This window comes from Bubalus kerabau, chromosome 9, assembly GCF_029407905.1.
Source record: "Bubalus kerabau isolate K-KA32 ecotype Philippines breed swamp buffalo chromosome 9, PCC_UOA_SB_1v2, whole genome shotgun sequence".
NCBI lineage: Eukaryota > Metazoa > Chordata > Mammalia > Artiodactyla > Bovidae > Bubalus > Bubalus kerabau.
The window spans coordinates 88,868,796-88,880,807 of NC_073632.1; positions in this window are offsets into that span (position 1 = coordinate 88,868,796).

The following is a 12,012-nucleotide window of genomic DNA, read 5'->3' on the forward strand; positions in this document are numbered from 1 at the left end:
GGAAGGAACTATTAAGAACAAAAATGAACAAAACAGAAAATGAACAAGCATAGAGAAATTCAAAGAAACTAAAAAATGATTCTTAAATAATTCTTAAATATCAGTAAAATTGATAACCTTCTGGCTAAACAGATCAATAAAGAAGACAAATATTTACCAGTATTAGGAGTGAAAAGTGGGAAATTTTGCCCTACATTAGAAACATATAAACATTAAAAAGGTAATTAGAGAATATTATAAGCAAATTTGATCAGATCAGATCAGATCAGATCCGATGAGCAAATTTATGCCAATAATTTAAATTGAGGTAAAATAGACAAATTTCTTGATAAGCAAAAATTACCAAATGAACTCCAGAAGAAATGGAAAACCTGAATACCCTATAAAAATTGAATAAATTTAATTCCTGACTCAATTCTCACCAAGATAATTCTAGGCCCAGGAGGCTTTACTTCTTTACTAGAAAATTCTACGAAACATTTAAGAAATAATACAATCACCACTTTCAAGAAGTATCTCACAGAATGGGGGTTGCCGGAAGTGGGGAGTGGAGGATGGAGGAAATGAGTGCAAGTGGTCCCAACTTCCAATTATCAGATAAATCAGACTGGGCAATGTAATGTACCACATTGTAACTGTAGTTAACAATGCTCTATTGTGTGCTTGAAAGAGAGTAAATCTTAAAAATTCTTATCACAAAAAAATATATTGTAACTCTGTGAGGTGATGGATATTAACTTATTGTGCTAATTATTCTGCAGTATATACATACATCATTATGCTATACACCTTGAACTAATATGATGTTATATATCAATTATATATCAATAAAACTGGGAGAAAACATTTCAAGAAGAATAGCAATCCTGTATAAACACTTAAAGACCACAGAGGAAGGAGGAACACTTTCTAGCTCGTTCTGATAGGCCAGCATCACCCTGACATCCAATACTGCCCTTAGATACCAGCAAGCAGGTCTTAGCTCTGGACTCTGAAGCCTCAGGAAGCCCCACACTTTGGGAGGGGAGGGCACTCCTTAAGATTTTCTGAGTCCCCTGGTGTCTGGGATCAGTTGAGGTTAGCAATGACACCCAGGCAGAGTGCCTTGAGCCTGGACCCTCATGAGTCCTGGTCCCACGTTTTTTCTTACCTGACGCTCTACTATTCACCTGGGCTCAATTATATGCCACATTTGCCTATGGCATTCACACCTATAGGGTCAACCCAAGAGCCTGTGGCAAGGTTCCCAGGGCCCGTGGCAAGGTTCCAGTTCCAGGAAGGTGGACTGGCAAGCAGATTGCTCCCCTTGTCTAATACAATATTGCTTTTGAGGGGTCATGAAATATTGGGCCTCCAGAATGAAGCTGATACGATAATTTTTTTCTGGCTGTGCTTGTGACATCTTGTTTCCCTAATCAGGGATTGAACCCACGCCCCCTGCGTTAGAAGCATGGAGTCTTACCCACCGGACCGCCAGGGATGTCCTTGATATGCTGATTTTGACTGACTTATGTCAGACACATTGGGCTTCCCAGGTGGCCCTAGTGATAAAGAACCAGAAACTCTGGTTGGATCCCTGGGTCTGGAAGATCGCCTGGAGAAGGGAATGGCTATCCACTCCGTATTCTTGCCTGGAGAATCCCAGGGACAGAGGAGCCTGGTGGGCTATATAGTCCATAAGGTCGCAAAGAGTTGGACACAACAAAAGTGACTTAGCATGCACGTGTGTCAGACACATAACAGGTTTAGATCTCTGGGCTACTAAGAGTTCACTGCCAACCCTTGGGTTTGAGTCACATATTTGGACCCATGCCTCGACTTTCACCCACCTACATTCTGACACCTGTGTTGTTCACGAGTCCAGCCCCTGAAGGAAGCAGGTGTCCTTTCCCTGTGGTGGCAAGAGTGCTTTACCCCTCGCACTCCCCTCTCTGGCCTCGGGGTTGGTCACCCACTCTCTTCTGCAGGCTTCAGATGACATGTCAGGCTGTCCTCTGGGAGTGGTTGTACCTGTCTCCTGTCTCCTCTGGGAGCTTGAAAATCACTGCTCAGCACACCCACTGCCTTTCTGATTGATTTCTCCCTCTCACCTCTGATTAGTGTGGCCCTGCTGCCACTGGGGTTTAGTCCTGCCAGATGATCAGGGAACATTCCTTATACAAAAAGGGATGGCCTTTCTTGCTTTCCCACAGGCCCCCACGTCTCTTCCCAGCTAGTGGCAGTGTCTGGAAAACAGCAGTGTGGTCAACACTGAGGAAGATTGCATTCTAAAAATGCACTGATTACAGTCTAAAGACTTACATCTAGGCTCTGAAATTCCAAACTGTACATTGAGCACCATCAAAAAAAGAAAGATCATTCACATTTCCCTGCATACTTGGGGTGAGACTTGTGTTTGTGGTCATCATCCACAAAGTATAATAATAACTGTTATTGTGTCTCATTGGAAGCCAGTATTCAAGGGTGGTAGATGGGTCATGTGACATTGTGAGTTAATGGTGTGATCAGCATTAAATAAAAGGTAGTAGTAGAGAATTGCAGAGGTAATTCTGCAAACAGGTTCCAGCTTTATGAGTAATACTAGCATTGCTATTTCATTTCTGGTAGTGAGGTAGGACATAAACCAGAAATGATGCATTTGATAATAAAGAACTGGAAGAAATGGTTCCTGGACTTAAATTCGAAGAGCTGGATAATAGAAAAGAAACCTCCTGTGCACCAACAAGACAATACACAAATACATAAACATCTCTTTTCTACCTATGCATCACATAGGCTCATGGGTTTTGTAGTAAATTTTTAATCAAATTATTTATATAGACAAAGACCTGGCAAAAAAAAAAGAATGTCTGGAGCCTCACACAGTCTAGCGAGTAACAAACCAAATACATCAAACAGAAAGAAGCCTACAGACAGTGTCCCTCAAGATCTTAAAGGTCTCAAAATTCTTAACAGAACATTAACAAATTGAATCCAGCAATTCTAAAAAAGATAATCCATCACAATTAACTGGAGTTTATCTCAGTAATGCAAAGTTTGTTTAGCATTATAAAAAGCCATCAATTCAGCATATTAGCTGAATAGAAGAGAAAATGGCATGATAATCTCAACAGAGGCAGGAAAAGAATTTGACAAAAAGTAAATGTCCATTCATGAAAATATTCTGTGTCAGGCAAAGGGTTTGGGTGACAGAGCCTCCTGAAACAGAGAAAGCCCTGGTTCTGGAGATAGACTGAGTTATGACCATGTACTTACTACACCTCAGTCCAGAACTGAGGCTCAGAGAAGACCAGGAACATTCTTGAGGACCCACCCTGAAGCAACTGAGCACATGTGCATGTTCTGGGTCTTTGTTGCTACACAGGCTTTTCTCCAGTTGTGATGAGTGGGAGCTATTCTCTAGTTGCAGTCCACAGGTTTCTCAATGAGGTGGCCTTCTCTTATTTCAGAGCATGGGCATTAGGGCGCACAGGCTTCCGTAGTTGCAGGCCGTGGGCTCAGTAGCTGTGGCTCCCAGGCTGTAGAGCACAGGTTCAGTAGCTGTGGCGCATGGGCTTAGTTCCTCCGTGGCATGTGGGATCTTCCCTGATCAGGGATTGAATCCGTGTCTCCTGCTTTGGCGGGAGGATTCTTTCCAGCTGAGCCACCAGGGAAGTCCCACATCTTGACATCCTTATTCTTAGTTTCCTGCGTACTTTCATCCTTGTTATCTGGGCTGGAGCAAGAAGTCCCTTACTCAGGGGAAGAAATCCAACAAACAGAAGCAGAAAACACTTGGGTTGTCATCCGTAAGGTTCCAACTGGTGGGACCAAATCCTAGTCAGGCTCATTTTCAGGCAGATCACTCTTGACAGATGTCCTTTGAAGCTTTGGGGGTTTTTGCAAATAATTGGATTTATTTTTGCAAATAATATCCCAGAGTTAACCTCTTGCTACATCATCTAACTTTCAGAAGAGTTAACTTAGGGCACAGAGTGCTCTCTTATTTTAACATCAGTTAAGACTAAGACTAAGAGAAAAGACTGTTTCCCTGCAGGAGAGTTTCAGTGTAAATCCTTTCTCCAGTTCAGCTGTGTTGGGGATGTGAGTGAAAGCTCTGAAACAGGGCAAAGCTGTCCACTTTCCTAAAAATAATTTTTTTTTACCTGCAGTATATTCTTTCTAGCAGCCCAGGGGCAGTTTTTAAAAGGTCCACTCTAGCAAGTGGAGATAAAGACGTTATCTCCCTTTCTTGCATTGCCATCCAGAAAGGGAAACTGTTTTACTTACAGTGTGTTTTCTCACTCTGTATTTAGACAAGAAATTCTAATGGCTTTAAAATAACCTGGGATATGTACATACTCTTTGGTATGCATCAACTATGTAGACATTTAAAATGATGACACAGGAAGAATCATTTGGAAATGGTTGTGATGGATTTCCCCTCCCTTTTCTCTGTCCCTCCTTGGCCCCCATTCTGCACAGGGACCCCCTCCTCCTCCTCCCAGATTTCTGACCATTTGCTAGCCAGGCAATTTCTTAACTCATTATTTCTGCCTATTTATCAGCCTTCAGCCCCTTCTGTTTATTCCTGTCCACACTGCTCCCCTCTCCAACAATTTTCATTGTGTCTCCTTGCTTGAGACAGCAGATTTCATAACCTCCACTGGGAGTGGTGGGCATTCCCCACCGCTGGAGGGCTTGGTCCCTTTTATCCAGAAAAATGACAGGCGAGGGGGCCTGAGACAAGGGTATGGACGTGGGGAGAACTGGGCTGGGACTCTGCCAGGCCCCCTGCTAACCTGAACAGAGTGCCTTTGTGTCCTCCACCGTGTGGGAATAGAAGAGGAAAGTGTGGGTCCCAGAACACTGGAAGTACTCCTGTTAAATTGTTTGGGGATTGTTAGGCGATTAGCATATTGATTGTTACCACAGACCCCAAACTCTGGATCTCCCCAAGATCCTTCAGCGGCCTCTCATTCTGTTGCTGCCCCCTCCACAGCCCCTTCAGTGAGTGAAAAGGAACAATTGTAACAGACAAGAAAGGGCAGAAAAGCATTCATGGTCTTTTGTGACAAATTCCCGAGTTTACCTTCCTGAGGCTGAAAGAAAACTATTCTATTTGAAACAAAAAGGAAATGAATTGTGAGCTCCAATGGCGCAGAGCCTGGGCTCTCAAGCTGCAGAATGGGACAAGCGTGGCTTTGGTTCCCAGCTGGGCCATTGCCTCGCTGAAAAGTGAAAATGTTAGTCGCTCAGTGTCCAACCCTTTGCAACCCATGGACTGTAGCCCACCAGGCTCCTCTGTCCATGAGATTCTCCAGGCAAGAATACTGCAGTGGGTTGTCATTTCCTCCTCCAGGGGATCTTTCCCCAGGGATCAAACCTGGGTCTCCTACATTGCAGGCAGATTCCTTCCCATCTGAACCTCCAGGGAAGCCCCTGGGGGGCCTCTTTATTCAGCTCTCTAAGCCTCAATGTTCTTACCTGGAGAGTGGAGATAATAATCTACCCTTCCTCACTCTGCTATACAGGAGCAGTGAGACAGTTTTAATGGGCTCAACCTAGCTTATAATAAGGACTCAAGAAGGGAAGACAGTCCTACTCTTCCAATGCAATGTAGAAACTAAAGAACTCATTGGAAGTGGCAGGTATTTGCTGCCCTTCAGGAACTCACAGTCTAATCAAAGAAACAAAAACACAAAGAAAAAAATAAGTAAAAATATAATTGAGGAAAAGATTGATGTTATAGACAATGGCCATTATAAGAGACAAGAGAAATTTGTGAACCCTGAGGAAGGTGCTAAAAAGATGCTATAAAAGACACAGAACGTTTGCTTAACTTTAAGAAATCAAAACTGCCTATGTAAGCCATTCCCATACTGTCTTTACTATCCTCAAAGTTCAGAGATAGTGGAAAACTACAGATGGTTTTGCAGGACAACGTCTGTGACTACAATTGAACTTGGCCTGAATCTTAGCCTTCTGCCCTAATGGCTATGGGAATCCTATCAAAGGGAAAATTGGACGAAGCTCCGAGTAAGATTACTGTGACGAGGGCCACAGGGATGTTCTTCAGCCCCCTTATCTTAGACAACTCTCAGGGATAGTTGCTTTTAATCAAAAGATTAATGTTTTTCAGGCCTAGAAAATATTGTGAATTATTTATCGGTAATTTATTCCCTTCATTTTTCTCTGTTCTTTGTGTCTGGAAATCCTGTTATTCAGATGTTAGATAGTCTGGAGTGGCCCTACAATTCATCAATCTTTTCTCTTATCATTTATCTCTTTGTGTTTTTATTTGCTCTGCTTTCTTGGGAATTTCCTCATTTTGTCTTCTAGCCCTTCAATTGAGCTTTTCAAATGTGAACATGTTTTTAATTTCCAAAAGCTCTTTTATGCTTGCTATATGTTTCTATTTTATAACATCCTATTTTTTTATTTTCTAGCTGCACTCTCTTCTCATTTCTTGAGCCTCTTAATGTTTGAAATACATTATCCCTTTTCTATATTGCTTTTGTTGACTACACGCTGCATTTGCTGATATTTTGATTTGGGTGCCTCTCTGCCACTTTAGAGCTTTCCCCAGAAGCAAGAGAGTTTTTGGTTGTTCATTCATGTTTAAGAGAGAGATGCTAAAAAATCAATTTGGGTCTCTAAGAAGGTGGGAGGGGCTGTCAACCCAACACTTTCCATCAGAGGATTTATCTGGACAGCTTGATGCTCTCCAGTTTCACCATCTGTAGATCTTTCTTCGTTGATTAGATGCCCTGAGAAGAGACTTTCAAACTCCTGCCTGAAGGCCTAACTGCTAGTGCTCTGGGAGTCAAATAGGAAGATGAAGGGTGGAAGAGGAGTGTCTCAAAACTTGGGATCGATAGTTGTGTGTGTGTTGTGTACGCATGCATGCAAGTGCACTGTACGCAGATAAACTGTTTTAGTCAACCCCACGCACCTCTCCACAATTACCTTATTCAGACTGCTAGAGCAAATACCATAGATAGGATGGCTTAATCTGCAAACATTTATTTCTCGTAATTCTGAAAGCTGGGTAGTCTAAAATCAAGGTGCTGGCAGATCCAGCTCTGGAAAGACCCTCTGCCTTCATTTCCTGCCTGCGCCTTCTCCCTCTTTATGTGCCAGGTCTCAAAAAACATTGATTCACTCACTCCCTTTGTCTAGAAAGTTTGAGCAGGAGAGTAAAAAGCAGACTTGCGTTTCTGAAAGATGGCCCTTGTTTCAATGTGGAGACTGAAAAGCAGGAGACCTCTGCTCTGGTAAAGTAATGTGGGGCATGGGCATGAGAATGAGAGGTGACTGGGAAATGCTTTAAAATAATGCTGTCCAGTAGAACTTTCTGCCATGATGGCAGTATTTCACATTGACACTGTCTCAAGTGGGAGCTACTTGCTATATGTAGCTTTTGAGCACTTGAAATACAGCTAGCACAACTAAGGAATTGAATTTCTAATTTTTTTCCAATTTGTGTGTGTGCTAGTTGCTCAGTTATGTCCAACTCTTTGCAACACTATGGATTGTAGCCCATCAGGCTCCTCTGTCCATGGAATTCTCCAGGTAAAAATACTGGAGTGGGTTGCCATTTCCTTCTCCTGGGAATCATCCCAACCCAGGGATTGAACCCGGGTCTCCTGCATTGCAAATTTTTCCAATTTACTTAACTGAAATAGTCACAGGAGTTTCTTGGAAGTGTAGCTTTAGAAGTAGAACTGTATGTGCATGCTTGCATGAGTGTGTATGCATTTAAAAAACATTTTTAAATACCATTATTAAGGTATAATTGGTAAAAATAAGTAAATTGTATATGTTTAAAGTGTACATTTTGATGTTTTGACATTTGCATCTACCTTGAAACCATGACCATAATAAGAAAGTGTGTGCATCCACCCTCTGAAAATTATACATAAAATTAACACACCTGAAAAACAGATGCTGGGTAAACATGAAAGACACTAGATTGCGTCAGCGGTTTCTTTTTCTGCTTCAAGGATAAAAATGCAGAAAAACAAAACTTCACACCTTTTTTTTTGTCTTTTTGGTGTTTTACGGTTTTTTCCTTTTCAATTTCAACATTATATAAAGATTCTTACAGCTGAGGTAAAAGTTTTAGAAGGGCTGGAAATAAGAATAGATTCAGATATAGAAATGACCTGGGGCCCAGAAAAGTCAGAGGAAGTCTCTGCACCGGGGTCTCACTGTACCTCCAGAAAGAGCTGTCAACCAACTTGAAACATGTTGTGTGTGAAATTCAGACTACTTTCAAAAAATGATGGCTCAGATGGTAAAGAATCTACCTCCAATGTAGAAGACCTGGGTTCAATCCTTGGGTCAGGAAGATCCCCTGGAGAACGGAATGGCAAGCCAGTCCAGTATTCTTGCCTGGGAAATCCCATGGACAGAGGAGTTTGGTGGGCTACAGTCCATGGGGTTGCAAAGAGTCAGACACAACTGAGTGACTAACACTCACTCACTCAGGCTTCCACTTGGAAAATCCTATTGTCCTTGGGAATTTCACTTGAGATTAAGATTTTCTCAACAAACTTTCTTGTGGGTTTGTTTCATTGTATAGATTTTTACCGCTTAAATGCTTGCATTACATCAGATTTCTGTCAGGAACATTGTTGTGCTAATCCAGGGAGGTAGGCCATTTTCAAGATCTCAGGGAAAAAGAAGGAAAATGGTTCAAAAAAAGTTAATGGGGGAGCATTTAAAATGTATCATTTTGGGATTTCCCTGGCAGTCCAGTGTTAAGACTCTGAGCTGCCAGTGCAGGGGGCCTGGGTTCGATCCATGGTTGGGGAACCAAGATCCCGCATGCCATCTAGCGGGGCCAAAAAAACCAAAACACCTACCTATCAATATTAAGACATGGTCCTCTCTTGTCTTTGCTCTGAGGCTCACAGAGTGTGTCTGTGGGAGCCCCAAGGCCCCAAGTCTGCAGGGCATCCGCGAGGATACTGTCTACCGCAGAACACTCTCATCTTCTGAAATATTTTTAAAGCAAATTCTTATTACTCCCCAAAACACTAGTCATGTTGATTTAGGAACTGTCCTTAGAGGCTGATATGGGCCACTTTGTTGAATGATAAAAATGAGATAATTCCTTTCATTAAAAAATAAATTTGTGGGAATTTCCTGGCAGTCCAGTGGTTAGGACTTGGAGCTTTCATTGCAGTGCCAGGGTTCAGTTCCTGGTTAGGGAACTAAATCCTGCAAGTCACACAGCACACAAATAAATAAATAAATTGATTTGTGATAAATCCAGGCATTCTACTTAACACTGATCTTTCATTTTCCTTCACCTCATAAACCCCCTCCAGGCCTGGGTAGACTAAGAGTGTTTCATGCATGCACCTATTGATTTCATGCATGAAATACTGATGATAATTCTCTCTGTGCCAGGTACTTTTCTAGGAACTGGAGATGCAACATTGAACTACAACAACAAATCCTACTCTCACCCTAGCTGACATGGGTAAGACAGAAAATTAATAAGAACAGCAGTAAATATACGGTAGGTAAAGATAAGGACTATAGGGAAAATAAAAGAGAACAGGTGATGGAATTGTCAGAGGAGGGGGAGCTGCTATCATATATAATTTTGTCAAGCAATTCACTGAACAGATCTGATCAGATTTCTGCAGTTAGTGGGGGATTTAGCCATGTGGATATATAAGGAAAAGGCTCCAGGGCAAGCTTTTCTGTGGTGTGTCTGGGATTGGCTAGGGCAGAGCAAGCCAGAGATGGGGGAGAAAGAAGAGGGCCAGATGATGTAAGACACAAGAGGTTTTATCACAGAGACCTGGAACCCAGATGAGATCAGAAGTTCTTGGCTGATTGCAGGCAGGCTGTGATGTTATCTAACATATGTTTTTAATGGACCACTCTGAGGTTGCTGTCATAAGACTAGACTTGACATGGTGTGGGAAGTCCAGTAATGTCCATGTCCTAATCCTTGGAAACTTTGAATATGCCATATTACATGGCAATAGAGAATTCGGGTTGCAAATGAAACTAAGGCTGTTAGTCAGCTGGGGAGAAATAGGTAGATTATCCTGGATTGTCTGGGTGTGCCCCCATGTGACCACAGGGCTCTTCTTTTAAGTGGAAGAGGGAGACAGGAGAGTCAGAGTCAAGACTGAGGCGACATCAAAGATGCAACCGTCATTGCTGGCTTTGAAAATGGAAGGGGCTCATGATTCAAGAAATCCCGGCAACTCAGAAGCTGGAGAGGGCAAGGAGCCTTCCAACACATTTTAGATTTCTCATCTCCAGAAACATGAGATCATTAAATTTGTATTGTGTGAAGCCACTAAACTTGTGCTAATTTGTTACAGCAGCAATAAGACACTAATAAAGATGGGGTGCGAAGCTGGAAGCAAAGACAGTTTAATCACTGGGCACTTACATGTGCCGGACACTGGGTGAAGCACTGATGATACAAAGATAAAACATATAGTTCCTATCATCAAAAAGCACACAGACGAAAAGAGACACATACACAAGCAATTACAGAAGAGAGTAAACACTGCATACAGATGCACATGAAAGCCTCACCCCCGACACAGAGACGTTGTCAGTCCTCTTCTTCTCTTTGGAAATTAGGAAAGGTTTTTTTTGTTTTGTTTTGTTTTTAGTAAAAGTTCTAGATGAATGTTGAGGAAGAAAAGATCTAGACATGCCCAATGGGAGAACAAGCACATGTAAAGTCACAGAGAAATGAAATGGGGTGGAATAGTCCATCACTGATGGAGAAGGCAATGGCACCCCACTCCAGGACTCTTGCCTGGAGAATCCCATGGACAGAGGAGCCTGGTGGGCTGCAGTCAATGGGGTCTCTAAGAGTTGGACACAACTGAGCGGCTTCACTTTCACTTTTCACTTTCATGCATTGGAGAAGGAAATGGCAACCCACTCCAGTGTTCTTGCCTGGAGAATTCCAGGGACAGGGGAGTCTGGGGGGCTGCCGTCTATGGGGTCGCAGGGAGTCGAACACGACTGAAGTGACTTAGCAGCAGCAGCAGTCCAGCACTGTAAGTAGTTTGGAGATGATAAATATGGTGGGGCAGTGGTAAATGAATTGTGAGACATACAGATCATGAAGAGTTTTCCATACTGAGAAATGTAGACAGTGGGATAACTGCAATAATTGCAGGAAATTAATCAGGAAAGATTAATTCTAAGATCATTCCAAGGGCAGTGTGGAGAATATATTGGATAAGGATGAAGGACAGGATTGGAAAAATAAAGGCTTAAAAGAAGAAAGATCCCAGAGTGTAAGATTCAATAGGACTTGATGACTGATTGGATGTGGGTCTTGGAGGAGAGGGGATAGTCTAACATTACTCTAGGATTTTGGTTTGGCTGATATATCAGTTAGGACTAGGTTTGGCTATGAGTAATAAAGACAAAAATAGCAAAGTCTAGAGAAAATTGATGCTTAATTTCTTGTGCATAAGTCCAGAAGTTGGCAATGTAGGATTAGAACAGCTCTGCTCCCTGAAGCCCTCAGAGACTCAGGTTCCTTCCGGCACAAAATTCAGTATTTCTGGCATGTTACCTCAGCCTTGTGGTCCAGGATGGTAGCTCAAGCTCCAGTCATCACATTCACATTTCCAGCAGCAGAATGGAGGAAGGAATAAAGAAAATAAAGGCAAAGGAAGGACGCTAGCAATATTTTCAAAAGCTGCCACATGACACATCAGTTTTCATTTTCCTTTGGCCAAAACTTAGCTACAGAGAAATGGGAAAGTAGCCTTTATTCTGAGTGGCATTAGTCAGCTAGAAATATGGATTGTATTTCTATGGAAGGAGGGGAGAGTAGACAATGGGTGACAACAGCCACTTTGCTCCAGCTGATCTCTGGGGATGCTATCACTGAACCAGATAGAGAGTAAAGAAGGAAGAAATGGAGACCAAGAGAAAGAACTTGGCTTGGGTCATCTTGAGTTTCAAGCATTTTGAGACTATAAAATTGGAGCTGTATAATGGTTGTTAAAGAAAATGGGTCTAAAG